Raw genomic sequence first — 19,211 nt, forward strand, 5'->3', positions numbered from 1 at the left:
GCTGATAAAAGAAGTTGAAGATGACACAAAGAAATGGAAAAAAAAATTCCTTGCTCATGCATTGAAAGAACAAATACTATTAAAATGCCTATATTATCTACTGATTTTAAAGCCAGGACATGGGTGTATTAAAAGGCACTCAGAGGATATTCTGTATTCCAGACCCCCATTATTTAGTAATAATACAATTTCCTGTTAATAATCAGGATCAATTATCCCAGAAAGTAGAGCAACTCTTAAATCATGATCATGGAAGCTTAAAGTGCCCAGATGTCAATCTTAACTTTCAGTTTAATGGAATCATTTCTATGCCCCCTGGTATAAGTATTCATCTTTTGGGAGCTCTAGACTTTGTGATATACATTAACCTATGTTATAGTCACTGGTTACATGGGAAGGTTTATATTAAATTTAAATTACTTTAAATGAAATACACTTTAAAATTTATTACTGCAGTTGCAGTAGCCATATTTCAAGATTTCAATGTGGCTCATGTCTACCATATTGGACTACACAGATATGGAACTGCCACTAGATAGTATAGAGACCAGTAGAATCTAAAATTTTGTTGACAGAAGCAAAAAAAATTTGCTAGAGGAGTACAAGAGCTAATGGTGAGAAGAGTCCCCATTTCCACTCACTGATCCCTGTACCAATGAATTTTGACTAGAAAAAGCAGTACTACATAGAAGTTGCTAAGTTTACAGCATACACTGCATCCTGGAGGACCTTATTTCAGATGTTCTTACCCAATTGAAACCATAATTGAGTGTTCAAAAAGCCATTCCACCATGCTATCAGTAAAGCTGCTTCAGGATGGTGGGGGAGATGGTAAGAGACTGTGTCCCAGATCAGAAAAGACCCGTGTTGAATACCATGACATTGAATGAAGTTTTCTATAAATCCTTGAATGAAGGTTTTGGCAAACAACTTACAGGCGAAAAGGGGACAATCCATAATCAGAGTAAATGTTTATTCTAGTGAGAACAAAGTGCTGCTCCTTCCATTATAGAATGATCCAATGTAATCAACCTGTACCAGTTTGCTGAATGATGTTCCAAAATTGCATTGGTGATGGTAGTATATGTTTCTAAGCCTGTGTGCAAAGTTTATCCCTAAAATCATAGCCGTTTTGTTCATGGATCTATTGGACAAGGGCAGCAGTGTCTGGGGGCAATATGACTGACTGGCCTCCATTGAGTGGGTCTTCTTGTCTAGATGATGATTAAAATCCTCCTGTTTGAGGTTACTCTTTGTAAGTGTTCATATGAAGAACAAATATCTTCACAATCCATCATCCCCAATAACAGAACCCATATTCCAATTATATCCCTTTAAAATCTTCCACCATTCATCAAATCATTAGTTGCTCTCCATTTAGTAGTATAGATTCGTATCTCTAGTCATTTCTTTCTCCTTCAGGCAATCAAACAACCAAGGGGATAGTGCAAAGCTTTGTCTACAGGAGGATTTTCCTTCATCACCATTCTCCAGGGCCACTCCAGAGTAGGCCTATATCAATGCCCTCATATCTAAAAGAAGCCATTGTTTTCTTAGTCTACTGGGTATAGGGAGATCTCCATATTGTTATGAGGGAAGATTGAGAAGGGGGTAGGGTAGTTTATGTAGTTTGAATATGGCCTGTGGCATATGGGCCAATTGCTCAATTAAGCTGCATCTTGTACGTACCACTACCACTTGACAATGAAGTGTTGTTGTGCTGTCCAACTTTATGGTTTGAGGGTCAGATGACACCTACCTCATAATGAGCAGCTAAGGTCTTATGATAATCTGGTGGTCTATGATCAAGCGTTCATTTGTTGCTTGACCCCGGTAGTAAGCCTGAAGCTGTTTCTCAAAATGATAATAGTAGTGTACAGAGGATGACACAGTTTAGATCCAAAATTTTAAATGTTTACTATTTGATCTAATTATAGGGTCTTGCCAAAGTCTCTGTAAATTATTCCAATGTGCCATAAACGTGTCAAGCATCATCAGACCATGCAAGGTCATATCCAAGGGGTAGGGAAACTGAAGAATTATTCTTTTTTTTTTCTGGATCCTACTCAGATTTAGCAAATTATCAAGCTACTCAATACATTGGTCAAAGTAGAATGCCCAAATGAGGTTTATAGTTCTGCAAATTCTAAAGTGGCACACTAAGCATTTGTGGTTCTTTTTTTTTTTTATTACACAATGGGAAGAAGCAGATGCAGCAATTAGTCTTTTATTTTACAAGGAATGTTTCAATATGCCTCAGACCGACTTTGTCCCTAAAAATTCCATTGAGGTGAAAGGTCTCTAAATATTTGTGGGGTTTCTTTCCCTTTCCTCTTTCATGCATGTATTCTACAAAATGTCTAGAGCACTTGCTGCTTCCTGCTCATCTGGCCTAATCAGCATGGTATCATAAATGTAATAGGTTGTCAATATAATGATACCTATGGAATGAGATGACATATAAGTCCCTGTAGACTATATGATAGCATAAAGCTGGACATTTTCTTCTCTCTCTTTTTAAAGAATTTATTTATTCATGAAAGACACAGAGAAGGAGGCAGAGACAGAGGAAGAGGGAGAAACAGGCTCCCTATTGAGAGCCTGTTGCAGGACTCAATCTCAGGGCCCCGGGATCATGACCTGAGCCAAAGGCAGATGCTCAACCACTGAGCCACCCAGGTACCCCTAGGGCTAGACATTTAATATGGTTTTGTATTACTGGCCCTAGCAGAGGAAAGTCAATTATTTCTGATAATCTTTACTGATAGGTAGGGGGTAGGGGGCAGGAGAGAGAGAGAAAGGAAAGAGATGGGGACAGAGAGATTAAGAGAAGGAAACAGATAGACAGATGCTGTCTGATTGGTCAGATGCTGGTACTGTGTTGATTTGTTCTAGTACTGATGCTACATCTGGACCGGCAGCTGCAATTGGATTTCCCTGCTTGATTAAGTTTACACTAAAACACTACCATCTTCTTTTTTTTTTTTTTAAGATTTTACTTATTTATTCATGAGAGACAGGGAGAGAGAGAGAGAGAGAGAGAGAGAGAGAGAGAAGGGGCAGAGACACAGGCAGAGGGAGAAACAGGCTCCATGCAAGGAGCCGGATGTGGGACTTGATGCCAGGACTCCAGGATCATGCCCTGGGCCGAAGGCAGGCGCCAAACTGCTGAACCACCCAGGCATCCCAACACTACCATCTTCTAGGTTCCATCTGTCTTCTGCTCAGGTCAAGTAGCGAAGTCCAAGGAAAATGTGGTGGGATCATCACACCATACCTTTCAAAACTTTGTTGATAGAAACTATCTCTGAAAACCCTCCAAGAATATGTTCTTTGTTTTGTTTTATATTTTGGTAAATAGAGGCAGTTCTTCTACAAGTTTTCATCTGAACTTTTCTACTGTATTTGCTAAGGAGTTACTCAAGTATTTGGCTCATGCCTGCAAAGAAGCTAATGGAGGAGGTCTGCTGGCAGCAGAAGGATCTGAATGTCTGATTGCTGTCCTCGTGCCTGTGCCCCGGGCTGGCTTCAGAGTGTAAGAAATATGACCATTGCTTTACTTTGCCTTCTAAGTATCATCTCAAAATGATGAAGATATTTTATTCTATTTTATTTTACTGAAGATTTATTGTTCATTATTCAAATTCAGATCTACAATCTACCTGGAATGGATTTTTATATGTGGTCTAAGATAAGCACCAAAATGCATACGTTTCCCATATTGATTCTCATTTGATTGAGCATCATGTTTTAGAAAGAACAACCTTTCCTCAATTGAATTACTCTGTCACATGGGTGATAAAACAGGCAACTGTACATGGAGTGGAATAGAATAGAATTTTTGTACTTTAATAGGAAGTCATGATGTTTGGAAATGGAAATCCTCTAAAATTTTTATCTTCACTAGTTTGCCCTTTTGCCTTTCCATATATATTTTAGAATTCATTTGCCAATTTTGGTCAAGGCTTTGGTTGGGGTGCATTGAATGTAGGAAATGATCTGTTGAGAATCAACGTTTTGAAGTATTGAGACTTCCAATCTATGAACATGATGTATTCCTCTATTTTTTAAAGTCTTCTCTAATTTTTTTATTTTTAATTTTTTGGTCCAGAAGTAATGTGCAGGTTGCTAGTTTGATTTATTGTTAGGTGTTTGATGTTTTTGATGCTATAGGAGGAAATAGTTCCTTTTTAAGAATCTTTAATAGTTTCGTTACTATGTAGGAACTAAATACGATCTTTCACCCCATAATTTTCTCCAATTGATTATTAGTTACATTTACTAAATGTTCTTGTTCTCAATTATGCTAGATGAAAATAATTATCCTTCAATTTCTCCTTTTCTGATTTTGATAGCGTGTGTTTTTTTTTAAAAAAAAAAACCTTCCTTTTTGAATTGTCTAGGATATCCAGTACATTTTTGACTAAATGTAACAATAATGGACAGTCTTGTCTCAGCTGTAGTGTTAGCTGTATGTTGCTGTTGTTTTGTATTTTATCAGATTGAGAACATTTCTGTCTATATTTTTTTTGTTTTATAAGTTTTTAAAAATCAATAGGCATTGATTGCTTTTTCTGCAAATATAGAGATGACAATATGATCTTTTATTTTTCTGATGATATAATGAATCATGTAGATCAATTTTAGAACATTTACTAATCTTGCATTTCCTGAATACACCTAATTTTTCTAATACATTATCTTGTATGTGATTGCTATCATTTAGTTTGTTATGCATATATTTGCATTTATGCTCATGAGATTGCTCTTATGTTCTGATCCCTGCACTAAAGATTTGGAAACTGAGGTATAGAGACTTTAAATAAATGATTAAAGCTAAACAGACAGTGATTCAGAGTAAGGGAATTTGATTCAAGAATATAGTTCCATACATTAAATTATTAAATAACAGTTGCTGATTATAATGTTTTCAGAAAATGATATGAAATGATGGTGTTGCTCTGTGAAGACTTGTATATTAAAAATTATGAATTTGCATTTTTCCAGAAATTATAGCACTTTGGGAAGTGTGACAGTTAATTCTACGTGTAACATGGCTGGGCTACATGATGTCCAGAAAACCAGTAAAACATTGTTTCTGAGTATGTCTGTGATGGCGTTTCCAGAAGAGATTAGCACTTAACTTGAACTGTGAAAGAAGATAATCGTCACTAAGGCAAATAGTTGTTATCTGGTGATGATGGGCCTGAGTAGAGAAAAATGACAGAGAAAGAATGAATATGCTCTCTTTGCTTGAGCTGAGACATCCCTCTTCTCTTGTCCTCAGATATGTGTGCTCTTGGTTATTGGCCCTTGAGACTCACCTAAATTATACCACTGGCTCTCCCAGTGTTTCAGCTCAGAGACAGGAGATCATGAAACTTCTTGGTCTCCATAATCACATAACCTTATTTCTATAATAAATTCCTTTATCTCTAAAACAATATTATATATTATCTTGGTTCCATTTTTTCCAGATGACCCAGACCAGTATTAGCAAATCTTATGTTTTTTTTTTTTTTCACACAGTGGTAATGCATTTTTACTATGGCTTTCAAAACCCTAAATAATCTATCTTCCTCCTCTTTTTAAAAACATTTCATTTATTTCACATGCACACACATTATTATTCTTCAGCCACACTGACCACTTGACGTTTTTTGAACATGCCAAAGCCAAGTGCATTCCTGTGTTCCTGTCATTGCATGGGCCATTGCCTCTGCCTAGAATCTTCTCCCTATAGACATCTGCATGGCTCATGTTCATTTCCTTCACTTCTCTGCAGAAATGGCATCTCATTATAAAGGACTTTCCTGAGTTATGCCACTTTCTTAAGTAGATTATCAGCAGTGATACTCAGAACCATGCTCCTTCCTTCCCTGTTCAGCCACAGACTAGTCCTCTTTACTAGTTCCCTCTACTTGTGACTAGCCTCCACAGCCCGTATCTACACCCAATATTTTACATTCATTTCTCTAACTTCTCCAAGATAATCTTAACTCTTTAACAAGAAGAGTTTTATTCTGGATCTATTTCTAGAGCCCAGATGAGTGTCTGATATATTATAGCTCCCCTCCCTTTTTTAAAACAGATGTTTACTATGTGAATGAACAAATAAATGGATGAAGGAATTTCAAAGTGTCGAAAGTTACCTAATTTCTCAGAAAGTCTCCTAATTTTTTTTCCTGTGAATCTAACCCTGAAGAAAGACAAGCATAGGGCCTTCATGATTACCTTCTTTTTATACCAATGATTCAGAAGGTGTTGATAGATATTTAACACATCTTTCAGTCGCCTCCTGACTATGCCCAAGGTAACTTAGAGGTGGGAGCATTCATCATTTGCCATATGATAAGCTTCTGTTGTTTGCTTGTAGTGCAAGGAGTTCATAATGCCCACTTTATATGCAATATGCTTGAAAAATGAAAGATTATTGTTGATATTAAAGTAAGATATGCAATATCGTATGTAATTCATTTCCCTCAATGTATGCCCTTTAGCTATATTTAACCCTGTCCTTCACATCTAGTCCTGAGATAAATGTAAAAGTGGGGTTCTGTATATAAATGGTGCATCTATCTACCAAATTGATTTCTGGGGCCAAAGAAATAATTGTAATTTATGAGATACACTTGTGATGGTCATGAATGTTAAGCAGAGTAGATAGGTCTGGGTGACGTGACTTTGATTTTTAATTATAGGTCAACTCAGCTTAATTCCATAATGTGACACTTCACCCTTCTTTCTTTAAACTGAAACCTAAAAGTGCAAATGAACTAACCTTTGAATGTCAACCTGAGTTCCAGCAGCTAAATATGCAACTCTGAGCCAGTAACTCGAACTCCTGGGCCCTCAGTTTTCCTAGCTTGACCCACGTAATTTCTAATGTCCCTCCTTAAATCTGCAAAAATGTAATGGCTCTGTATCATCATTTATTAAGGGAACTAGTTTGGGAATTAGAAAGAAGTTAGGTGAGAAGTGTTTTAGTTCTAAGTCTAATACATAGCTTTCTGATAAAGAGAGAGGGAGGAAGAAAGGGTAAGGAGAAAGAGAGAATTCTATATCAGAAATCCTTTTATTGGGGATCCTTGGGTGACTCAGTGGTTTACTGCATGCCTTCGGCCCAGGGCATGATCCTGGAGTCCCGGGATTGAGTTCCATATCGGGCTCCCTGCATGGATGGAGCCTGCTTCTCCCTCTGCCTGTGTCTCTGCCTCTCTCTCTCTGTGTCTCTCATGAATAAATAAATAAAATATTAAAAAAGAAATCCTTTTATTTTTTAATAGTTTTTTTAAATTATTCATTTATCTGAGAGAAAGAGTGAGACAGAGAGGCAAGCACAAGGGGGAGAAAGAGGGAGAGAGAATCTGAAGCAAACTCCACACTGAACACAGAGCTCGACAACGGGCTCTATTCCATGGCTGTGAGATCAGGACCTGAGCCAAAACCAAGAGTGGGTTACTCAACAGTGAGGCACCCAGGCACCCCCATCAGAAATCTTTTAAAAAAATACAACCCAGTTTTATTTTTTTTAAATTTATTTTACTTTATTTATGATAGGCACACAGTGAGAGGGAGAGAGGCAGAGACACAGGAGGAGGGAGAAGCAGGCTCCATGCACCAGGAGCCCGACGTGGGACTCGATCCCGGGTCTCCAGGATCGCGCCCTGGGCCAAAGGCAGGCGCTAAACCGCTGTGCCACCCAGGGATCCCCACAACCCAGTTTTAAAAACACAACCCTAGTTTGCCAGACCTTGCCTACTTGGGAGGACGGATGAAGTTAGAGTCACAGAGTATCCAAGTTTTATTGGAGCTTTCCTTTGATTCCTGAATCTGTCTTCTTGAACACCATTCTTCTCAGCATGAAGGTGTTTCTTAGAAGCCTTAGGGATTATGCTTAGCTATGAGGAAGGGAGTTGGGGGAAGCCTGAGGGAAAGAAGTTTCAGTGATCTCAATAACAAGAGTAAAGTTACTATTACCTGATGGAATTTGGTGCACGGAAGATATGATATGGTTTGATCTTAAAGAATGGGATGGGGGGAGGTAACAAAAGATTAGAAAGTGAGGTGAGGCTAGATCAAGCAGGGTTCTGTAGGACAGCTATTTTAGCTTTTTTGTGTGATACTTCTGCTCACCATAAGTCTAGGTAGGGCTGAGGTTGAAGGAAAATTTGAGTGCCAGGTGTATTAAGATAGATCCTTCTCCCACTGCCAAAGATCTCCTTACTAATTCAGGTTCATCCTGGGTGGTTTCCTTCTTACCTAAGTGTAAGAGGCCTCCCAGAAAGTTTTAGATCTTTCACAGATTTCTTGGCGACTGGCCCTGCTAACTCATCAGGTATGCCCAGTCATGTCAGAAGCAGATATTAGGTATAGGGCGGAAAAACCTGTACTGAGACTAAATCATAAAATAATATCATAATCAAAATTTGTGATGCCTTCAGGAATCTAGAAACTTAAATGCTAAATGCACTTTAACTTTTAATTGGAGGTTAAAGACGATTTTTAGATAAGGTTACCGCTTATATCTTTCACCAAAAATGGATTTTTCATTAAGTCTTCTGCTATCTGCTTGCTGAATCACTGATCCTCGCCCATCCCACAGTTCTAGCACACAGATGAGGCCAATCCTCCTCTTGAGATAGATCTCCTTATTAGCAGACCACGCTGGTACCTACCACTGGCATGATTTGCAAAATATCTGACACAATGATAGGCAAATCCTTTCAGAAGGGCTGACAGAGAAGTAGCCAGCCTAATTGGAAGCTGATATTTAAAACAATGATATAGAATTTTCTGTATCACCTTAAAAGGTTCACTGACTTTATGCAAATATGCTGAGGGTGCTTTCCCTCGGCATATTTCCCATTGCTTTCCCATTAGAGAAGATGACCAAATATATTCTCATATTACATATGTGTGGCAAGGCGAGTTGGTAAGGAAGGCCTAACAAAATATTTGTTTCAGCCACAATGATGAAAACAAATGCCTGCAAGTTGGGAAATGTCCACTAGTGAAACCAATCATTTTAATCAAAGTGAGTATGTACTGCTGAAGTTGTGTCCCAACATAAAACGTTCATTTGTGGAAACAGTGCTTTATTTAGCAATGCTCTCAAAGCTCGACGAGGAAGCAAAAGGATGAACAAACTGAAGTGTAGTATTAATTTCTTTGCAAAATACTTTATGTAACTGAACTATTTTGTGGGTCGACTTAAGTGTTTTTTTTTTTTTGTTTGTTTGTTTATGAACATTGATTTAATGACAGTGCTCTTGAAATTATATGTCTGGAGAATGTTACAACAGTCCCACAATAAAGTTTGTTTCTGGGGGAGGATAGAGCATGGCTCTCTTGAGTCGCAGTTGGGAGTCGGGGGCTCCTTTGTGTGCATGTGATTGTGCTCTCTGTTGTTGTGGTTTTATTTTTTTTTTTTTTTTGAGGGGTGGGCTAAGAGAAAACCAATTTTAACTAAAAAGATGCACACAGCTGATTAAAGTTTACTAAAGGAAAAAACCTACATTTTTAAGCCATCTTTCAAAATCAGTCCTCTGTTCTGAATTATCCATTAGCTTGCAGAGATTCAGGTTCACCTCCTTATTATTCAAATATGTATTCATAAGCCTTTCACAGTTGTGCTGTTCTAGTAACAAATACCTTCTACTTTTCTAGGACATAATTTCACTTTGTTTAAACGGGAATTCTGGATTCAAGTAGTTTTTGATTTTATTTTTAATGGGAAATAATTCATTTGCTGATTTTATTCTCCTTGATTAAATGATTTCAGGCACATTATTTCAGGCCCTTTGTTGATAAACTCCTATTGGGTTAGCATTGAATTTATTTATTTCTAAGATTTGATTCTGTGGATGTTTGAGATGAACTCGTTAACACCTAAATTTTCTGTGAAAACAGCAAGATCTTTAATCACAGAGTTTGGAGTAAGACCAGGGGGAATGGTGATATCTGCTTTCCAGCCCAATTATTTGGCGAAAAGAGCCAGTAAGGACCCTTTGACTTTTGCCATTTTGCCACACACCACCTAACAGAGTTATTAATCAAGAGATGTACGTTATTATGTGGGATCTCTTAGCTCAGATAAATAATTTATTTTTTAAGATTTTATTTATTTATTCATGAGAGACACAGAGAGAGAGGCAGAGACGTAGGCAGAGGGAGAAGCAGGTTCCACACAGGGAGCCCAACATGGGACTCAATCCCGGGTCCCCAGGATCATGCCCTGGGCTGAAGGCGGCATTAAACCGCTGAGTCACTGGAGCTGCCCTCAGATAAAGATTTAATGCAGGATACACTCCTAGCACTGATGACAGCATGAAGAATTACACTGTGGGCAAGTGTTAAAATTCCTGACAATTTCTGTGAATCCAAGGAAGAAATAGTTTAAAAAATAGCTTTTATCTTCTAATTATGTTGATTTCATTTGCCATAAGAGGAGTATACATGAAGTTATGTAAGGCTAGTAAGATTTTATTAAAATATAATTTTCTTAGAGGTGGAGGTGCACTTTATTTATTTATTTATTTATTTATTTATTTATTTATTTATATTGGAGTTCAATTTGCCAACATATAACATATCACCCAGTACTCATCCCGTCAAGTGTCCCCTCAGTGCCCGTCACCCGAACCCCCCACCCACCTCCCTTTCCACTACCCCTTGTTCATTTCCCAAAGTTAGGAGTCTCTCACGCTCTGTCATCCTCACTGGTATTTCTCACTCATTTTCTCACCTTTCCCCTTTATTGCCTTTCACTATTTTTTATATTCCCCAAATGAATGAGACCATATAATGTTTGTCCTTCTCCGATTGACTTATTTCACTCAGCATAATGCCCTCCAGTTCCATCCATGTCGAAGCAAATGGTGGGTATTTGTTGTTTCTATTGGCTGAGTAATATCCCATTGTATACATAGACCACATCTTCTTTGTCCATTCATCTTTTGATGCCACTGAGGCTCCTTCCACAGTTTGGCTATTGTGGACATTGCTGCTATAAACATTGGGGTGCAGGTGTTCCAGAGTTTCACTGCATCTGTATCTTTGAGGTAAATCCCCAGAAGTGCAATTGCTGGATCGTAGGGCAGGTCTATTTTTAACTCTTTGAGGAACCTCCACACAGTTTTCCAGAGTGGCTGCACCAGTTCACATTCCCACCAACAGTGCAGGAGGGTTTCCCCTTCTCCACATCTTCTCCAACATTTGTGGTTTCCTGTCTTGTTAATTTTCCCCATTCTCACTGGTGTGAGGTGGTATCTCATTGTGGTTTTGATTTGTATTTCCCTGATGGCAAGTGATGCGGAGCATTTTCTCATGTGCGTGTTGGCCATGTCTATGTCTTCCTCTGTGAGATTTCTGTTCAAGTCTTTTGCCCATTTCATGATAGGTTGTTTGTTTCTTTGTTGTTGAGTTTAATAAGTTCTTTATAGATCTTGGAAACTAGCCCTTTATCTGATATGTCATTTGCAAATATCTTCTCCCATTCTGTAGGTTGTCTTTGAGTTTTGCTGATTGTTTCTTTTGCTGTGCAGAAGCTCCTCATCTAGATGAAGTCCCAATAATTCATTTTTGCTTTTGTTTCCCTTCATAGATGTATCTTGCAAGAAGTTGCTGTGGCCAAGTTCAAAAAGGGTGTTGCTTGGGTTCTCCTCTTGGATTTTGATGGATTCCTGTCTCACATTTAGATCTTTCATCCATTTTGAGTTTATCTTTGTGCCTGGTGTAAGAGAATGGTCTAGTTTCATTCTTGTGCATGTGGATGTCCAATTTTCCCAGCACCATTTATTGAAGAGACTGTCTTTTTTCCAGTGGATAGGCTTTCCTGCTTTGTCAAATATTAGTTGACCATAGAGTTGAGGACCCATTTCTGGATGCTCTATTCTGTTCCATTGATCTATGTGTCTGTTTTTTGTGCCAGTACCACACTGTCTTGATGACCATAGCTTTGTAGTACAACCTGAAATCTGGCATTGTGATGCTCCCAGCTCTGGTTTTCTTTTTTAATATTCCCCTGGCTATTCTGGGTCTTTTCTGATTCCACACAAATCTTAAGATGATTTGTTCCAACTCTCTGAAGAAACTCCATGATATTTTGATAGGGATTGCATTAAATGTGTAAATTGCCCGGGTAGCATTGAAATTTTCACAATATTAATTCTTCCAATCCATGAGCATGGAATATTTTTCCATCTCTTTGCGTCTTCCTCAATTTCTTTCAGAAGTGTTCTATAGTTTTTAGGGTATAGATCCTTTACCTCTTTGGTTAGGTTTATTCCTAGGTATCTTATGCTTTTGGGTGCAATTGTAAATGGGATTGACTCCTTAATTTCTCTTTCTTCAGTATCATTGTTAGGGTATAGAAATGCCACTGATTTCTGGGCATTGATTTTGTATCCTGCCACACTGCCAAATTGCTGTATGAGTTCTAGCAATCTTGGGGTGGAGGCTTTTGGGATTTCTGTGTACAGTATCATGTCATCTGCAAAGAGGGAGAGTTTGACTTCTTCTCTTCCAATTTGAATGCCTTTTATTTCTTTTTGTTGCCTGATTGCTGAGGCTAGGACTTCTAGTACTATATTGAATAGAGTGGTGAGAGTAGACATCCCTGTCATGTTCCTGATCTTAGGGGAAAGGCTCCCAGTGCTTCCCCATTGAGAATGATATTTGCTGTGGGCTTTTCGTAGATGGCTTTTAAGATGCTGAGGAATGTTCCCTCTATCCTTACACTCTGAAGAGTTTTGACCAGGAATGGATGCTGTATTTTGTCAAATGCTTTCTCTGCATCTATTGAGAGGATCATATGGTTCTTGTTTTTTCTCTTGTTGATATGATTGATCAGGTTGATTGCTTTACGAATGTTGAACCAGCCTTGCATCCCAGGGATAAATCACACTTGGCCATGATGAATAATCTTCTCAATGTACTATTGGATCCTATTGACGAGTATCTTGTTGAGAATTTTTGCATCTGTGTTCATCGGGGATATTGGTCTATAATTCTCCTTTTTGGTGGGGTCTTCATCTGGTTTTGGAATTAAGGTGATGCTGGCCTCATAGAACAAGTTTGGAAGTATTCCATCTCTTTCTATCTTTTGGGACAGCTTTAGTAGAATAGGTATGGTTTCTTCTTTAAACATTTCATAGAATTCCCCTGGGAAGCCATATGGCCCTGGACTTTTGTGTCTTGGGAGATTTTTGATGACTGCTTCGATCTCCTCCCTGATTATTGGCCTGTTCAGGTTTTCTATTTCTTCCTGTTCCAGTTTTGGTAGTTTGTGGTTTTCCAGAAATGCATCCATTTCTTCTAGATTGCTTAATGTATTGAAGTATAGCTGCTCATAATATGTTTTTAAAATCGTTTGTATTTCCTTGGTATTGTTGATATCTCCTTTTTCATTCATGATTTTATTTTCAATTAGCAATAATTGTACCTTGGATAAACCTCATTGGCTATGATACTGCCACTGCACAAAGCTCATTCATAATTTTATTAATTTGAGTCTTTTCTCTTTTGTTTTTAATAAGGCTGGCTAATGGTTTATCTATATTATTAATTTTTTCAAAGAACCAACTCCTGGTTTTGTTGATCTCTTCCACAGTTCTTCTGGTCTCTATTTCAGTGAGTTCTGCTCAAATCTTTATTGACTCTCTTCTTCTGGTGGGTGAAGGTTTTATTTGCTGTTCTTTCTCCAATTCCTTTAGGTGCAATGTTAGCTTCTGTATTTGAGTTTTTCCCAGTTTTTTGAGGGATGCTTGTATTGCGATGTATTTCCCTCTCAGGACTGCTTTTGCTGTATCCCAAAGATTTTGAATGGTTGTATCTTTATTCTCATTAGTTTCCATGAATCCCTCTAATTCTTCTCTAATTTCCTGGTTGACCCTTTCATCTTTTAGCGGGATGGTCTTTAACCTCCACGTGTTTGAATTTCTTCCAAATTTCTTCTTGTGATTGAGCTCTAGTTTCAAAGCATTATGGTCTGAAAATATGCAGGGAACGATCCCAATCTTTTGGTATCAGTTAAGACTTGATTTGTGACCCAGTATGTGATCTATTCTGGAGAAAGTTCCATTGCACTTGAGAATAATGTGTATTCAGGTGCGTTTGGATGTTAAGTTCTGTAGATATTTGTGAAATCCTTCTGGTCCAGTGTATCATTTAAAGCTCTCATTTCTTTGGAGATGTTGTGCTTAGAAGATCTGTCAATTACAGAAAGCCGTGTTGAAGTCTCCCAGTATAAGTGTATTATTATCTAAATATGTCTTAACTTTGGTTATTAATTGATTGATATACTTGACAGCTCCCACATTAGGGGCATAAATATTCATGATTGTTAGGTCCTCTTGTTGGATAGATCCTTTAAGTATGATATAGTGTCCCTCTTCATCTCTTACTACAGTCTTTGGGATAAACTTTAATTTATCGGATATGAGGATTGCTATCCCTGCTTTCTTTTGAGGACCGTTTGAATGGTAAATGGTTCTTCAACCTTTTATTTTCAGGCTGTAGGTGTCCTTAGTTCTAAAATGAGTCTTTTGTAGACAGCAAATAGATGGGTCTTGCTTTTTTATCCAGTCTGAAACCCTGCGCCTTTTGATGGGATCATTAATCCCATTCACATTCAGAATTACTATTGAAAGATATGAATTGAATGTAATCGTAATACCTATTCAGTCCCTGTTTTTGTGGATTGTTTCTTTGGACTTCTCTTTCTTTTACAGAGTCCCCCTTAATATTTCTTGCAGAGCTGATTTGGTGGTCACATATTCTTTCAGTTTCTGCCTATCTTGGAAGCTCTTTATCTCTCCTTCTATTCTGAATGAGAGCCTTGCTGGATAGAGTATTCTTGGCTGCAGGTTCTTCTCATTTAGGACCCTGAATATATCCCGCCAGCCCTTTCTGGCCTGCCAGGTCTCTGTGGAGAGGTCTGCTGTTAGCCTAATACTTCTCCCCATATAAGTTAGGGATCTTTTGTCTCTTGCTGCTATAAGGATCTTCTCTTTATCTTTGGAATTTGTAAGTTTCACTATTAAATGTTGGGGTGTTGAATGGTTTTTATTGATTTTAATGGGGGGATCTCTCTATCTTCTGGATCTGAATGCCTGTTTTCCTCCCCAAGTTAGGGAAGTTCTCAGCTATGATTTGTTCAAATACACTTTCTGGTCCTCTGTCTCTTTCACCGCCCTCTGGAACCCCTGTTAAATGTAGATTTTTTTCCTTCTGAGGCTGTCATTTATTTCCCTTAACCTTTCCTCATGATCTTTTAATTGTTTTTCTCTTTTTCCTCAGCTTCCTTCCTTGCCATCAACTTGCCTTCTATGTCACTCACTTGTTCTTCTACCTCATTAACCCTCATCGTTAGGACCTCCAGTTTGGATTGCATCTCATTTAATTGATTTTTAATTTCGGCCTTATTAGATCTAAATTCTGCAGTCATGAAGTCTCTTGAATCCTTTATGCTTTTTTCTAGAGCCACCAGTAGCTTTCTAATTGTGCTTCTGAATTGGCTTTCCGACATCGAATTGTAATCCAAATTCTGTAACTCTGTGGGAGAGAGTACTATTTCTGATTCTTTCTTTTGTGGTGAGTTCTTCTTTCTAGTCATTTTGCTCAGTGCAGTGGCTAAAAACAAGTTGTACTTGTTAGAAGCGTGAACTCTTCTCTCTGTAACGTTCCAGCTGATCTCTCTTTAAATCTCAGGGCAAATTTGTAGGTTTTCAGGATGATTTGAAAGTTATCTAGGTAAGTTGGTGGGGACAGGTGACTTGGGGACTCTACTCTTCTGCCATCTTGCCTCACCACCCCATCCCCGGAGGTATACTTTAAAACCTAAAATTCAAGGGCAGCCTGAGTGGCTTAGCAGTTGAGCACCTACTTTCCCCCCAGGGCGTGATCCTGGAGTCCCGGGATTGAGTCCCACATTGGGCTCCCTGCATGGAGCCTGCTTCTCTCTCTGCCTGTGTCTCTGCTTCTCTCTCTGTGTGTATCTCCCATGAATTAAATAAAATCTTTAAAAAAATAAAACCTAAAGTTTAAAAAAAAACACCTAAAATTCAAAGGAAAAAAACTCCACAATTTTTGATGCTATTGACTCTTAGAAAGCTTGCGTGAATGGCTGAGGACCAAGGACACCATAACATGAAAGGAATTGCTCCAACAGGGAAAGATTTGCTAAGTTGTACCTATGGCTTACACTTTATGTATATTAACTCATTTCATCCTCACAATAATTCACCAGGGGAGGTTTACTGTTATCTTTCTTGCCTTTTATTATTATTATTATTATTATTATTATTATTATTATTAGGGGGGACAGAAAGACTTTTAATGAGGCTCCACGCCTAGCAAGGAGCTTGACATAGGGCTCAATCTCAGAACCCTGAGACCACAACCTAAGCTGAAATCAATAATCAGATGCTTCATGGACTGAGCCACCAGACACACCTATTATCCCTCTTTAAAGATGATGAAATTGGGGTGCAGAGATTAAGTACAATCATATGTCCAAGACTAGACAGAAAGGGAGCAGAAGGAACCCCTGGGTGGCTCAGTGGTTGAGCGTCTGCCTTTGGCTCAGGGTGTGATCATGGGATCCAGAATTGAGTCCCGCCCTGGGATCCCTGTGGGGTGCCTGCTTCTCCCTCTGCTTGTGTCTCTGCCTCTGCTGTGTGTGTGTGTGTGTCATTAATAAATAAATAAATCTTAAAAGAAAAAAAGAGGGAGCAGAAGAGAGAGAATCTGAACCTGGTACTTCTGACTCTAGACTCTGCATTTCACTACTAATCTGTATAGGAATATAATCGGTATGGTACTAGGAATAGAAATTGATTACTGCAACACTCTCTCTAGCTGGTAGTGCTATCAGGATCTGCCTTGGTTTGAGAAGCTGGAAAGATATTCTCAGCTTAAGGTTTCCCTGGTTATTCTGGAATCTTTCATGAGGGTCTGGCCCTCTCATCCTGTGTCCTATATTGGTAAAAGATGCTGGCAATCAGGTTACTTTTATGAATATTGTGATGGAAGAGAGGAAGAGAAGTCAACATTGACCTTTGTCCAAGGAAAGCATGGAGAAGGAGAGCTTCATCAGAACAGAGTCATGACTTTCTTAATAATAAACTTGGGCAGGGGGAGTGAAGAAACCTGTTATGCATTTTGTCATGGTCTAGAATAATGGCTTTCTATTAGAAGTCCAGGTACCATCTAAACCAGAGTTCCTTAACTTCAGAACTATCGACATTGTGGAATGAATAATTTTTTGTTGCAGGAGGCTATTCTGTGCATGGTATGATGTTGATCAGCCCTCCCAGCTTCTCTCTAGATGCCAGTAGCACCCTTAGTGTGATACCCAAAAATGCCTCCAGATATCACCCAATGTCTCCTGGATGCAAAACCATCCCTGGTTGAGGTTGATTGATATATACAGCTGTATGCTTATGTGTCTAAGTGGGATGAAGGGTTTTTATAACTTTAATATTCATAGAATTCCTATGAATTTCTATATTTTCAGAAAAATGGGAGTTTTTTATTACTAAGTGGATTAGAACTAATATTTATCTTTTACTTGATTAGTTGATTTTTGATAGAGTAGTGGCATGTAAGATAGGAAAGGCAGATATTTTTCAGGACATGGAACCATGAAGGCTAAAGCAACCTGGAATGCTAAGACACTGACTTGTTGAGAAGTTCCAGAAATGCTTCAGTAGGGATATTTCTAATCCAGGCAGAGGGAAAACTTATTATATAAAAAGGTAGTTAGAGCTTAGACCACTGTATGAAGAAACAGTGACAATGATGACTTAATCAGCTTTCTTGAATAGTTAGTATCATGGTACATCAGAGCCAGAAGGCCCACTTAGGATCTGCTTATACAGTCCTCTCATTTTACAAAGGAACAGGGTATATGAAGTTTAAATTACTTGACCAAGTTCCTGGTGGCCAAGATAGGAATAGAAAGTAGATTTCCTGATTTCCATGTCTACTAAACACAATTTCTCTAGGAAATGCATGAAATCCAGAAGTTATCAGGAAGAGCCTTCCATTTTCACCTCTACAACCAAAACCTCCTTTTTTTTTTTTTTTTTGTTCACGTTAACTGGTTGTTTTTCCTTTCTAATATTTCTCCTAGAATGCTGTTCTGTGTTTCTCTTTCATCAACTAACTTCTGTTTTTTGTAGAGAAGAGATCATCTTTGTATCATTTCAGTACCTGGCATGGTTATTCAAGTATTTAAAGAAACAATATTCTATGAACCTTAAGAATGATGAATCCCAAGCATAGTGGATTGATACAAAGGGTACTACTGCTAAGCACCCAGATGATACCTGTGTTTTCCCATTATGGGGAAAACAATTATTGAATGCTATTGTTTTATTTTATTGATTTTCCTGTCTTCTCAGATTGATTCCAGAACAGGATTCTTTTCTCCCTTGCTTAAGGTGCCTTTCCTTCCTTTCCTCTTTGCCATAGGGGCACGGCATGGGCCATTCAGTAGCTGGGTAAATGGACTAGGAACCTCACCTACAGGCTAATTGTTCCTGATTCAAATAAAGGGTGAATGAAACAACACTTTCAAGTTCAGCCCGAGTTCCAGTCTTTCCAGAGAAGTCTTGCATGAGAAGGCATATTGAGTGTGCAGTAGCTATCAATAAAGTGGCCTTCAGGGATCCCTGGGTGGCGCAGCGGTTTGGCGCCTGCCTTTGGCCCAGGGCGCGATCCTGGAGACCCAGGATCGAATCCCATATCAGGCTCCCGGTGCATGGAGCCTGCTTCTCCCTCTGCCCCTCTCCCCTCTCTCTATCATAAATAAATAAAAAAATTTAAAAAAAATAATAAAAAAAAATAAAATGGACTTCATGTTCCATGTGGCTATTTTTTCCTTTGTGTCATGGAATTCCAAAAGGACCAATGATGAAATACTAAGATGCAGCCCATTCAATTATTATCAAAAGGAATATCAGTCTTAGGATCCTACCCTTTATCTAAATGAGAAAATAAAATGTAGATAACAATAGCAACTAGCTAAGGGTTAGAATATATATACATATATATATATATATATATATATATATATATATATATATATATAGAGAGAGAGAGAGAGAGAGAGAGAGAGAGAGAAAATTGAACATACTATATTTAAGCGATGAAAAGTAGGGGTCCCTGGGTCGTACAGTTAGTTAGGTGTCCAACTCTTGGTTGGA

At 38.3% G+C, this 19,211-nt stretch overlaps 1 pseudogene; it reads right to left on the reverse strand.

Annotated features, from left to right (window-relative positions):
- Window positions 1-13,408: 13,408 nt before the first annotated feature.
- LOC129494000 (U4 spliceosomal RNA) lies at window positions 13,409-13,489 on the reverse strand (annotated as a pseudogene).
- Between the last annotated feature and the right edge of the window lie 5,722 nt (window positions 13,490-19,211).

Source organism: Nyctereutes procyonoides, unplaced genomic scaffold (genome assembly GCF_905146905.1).
Source record: "Nyctereutes procyonoides isolate TBG_1078 unplaced genomic scaffold, NYPRO_anot_genome, whole genome shotgun sequence".
Taxonomy (NCBI): domain Eukaryota; kingdom Metazoa; phylum Chordata; class Mammalia; order Carnivora; family Canidae; genus Nyctereutes; species Nyctereutes procyonoides.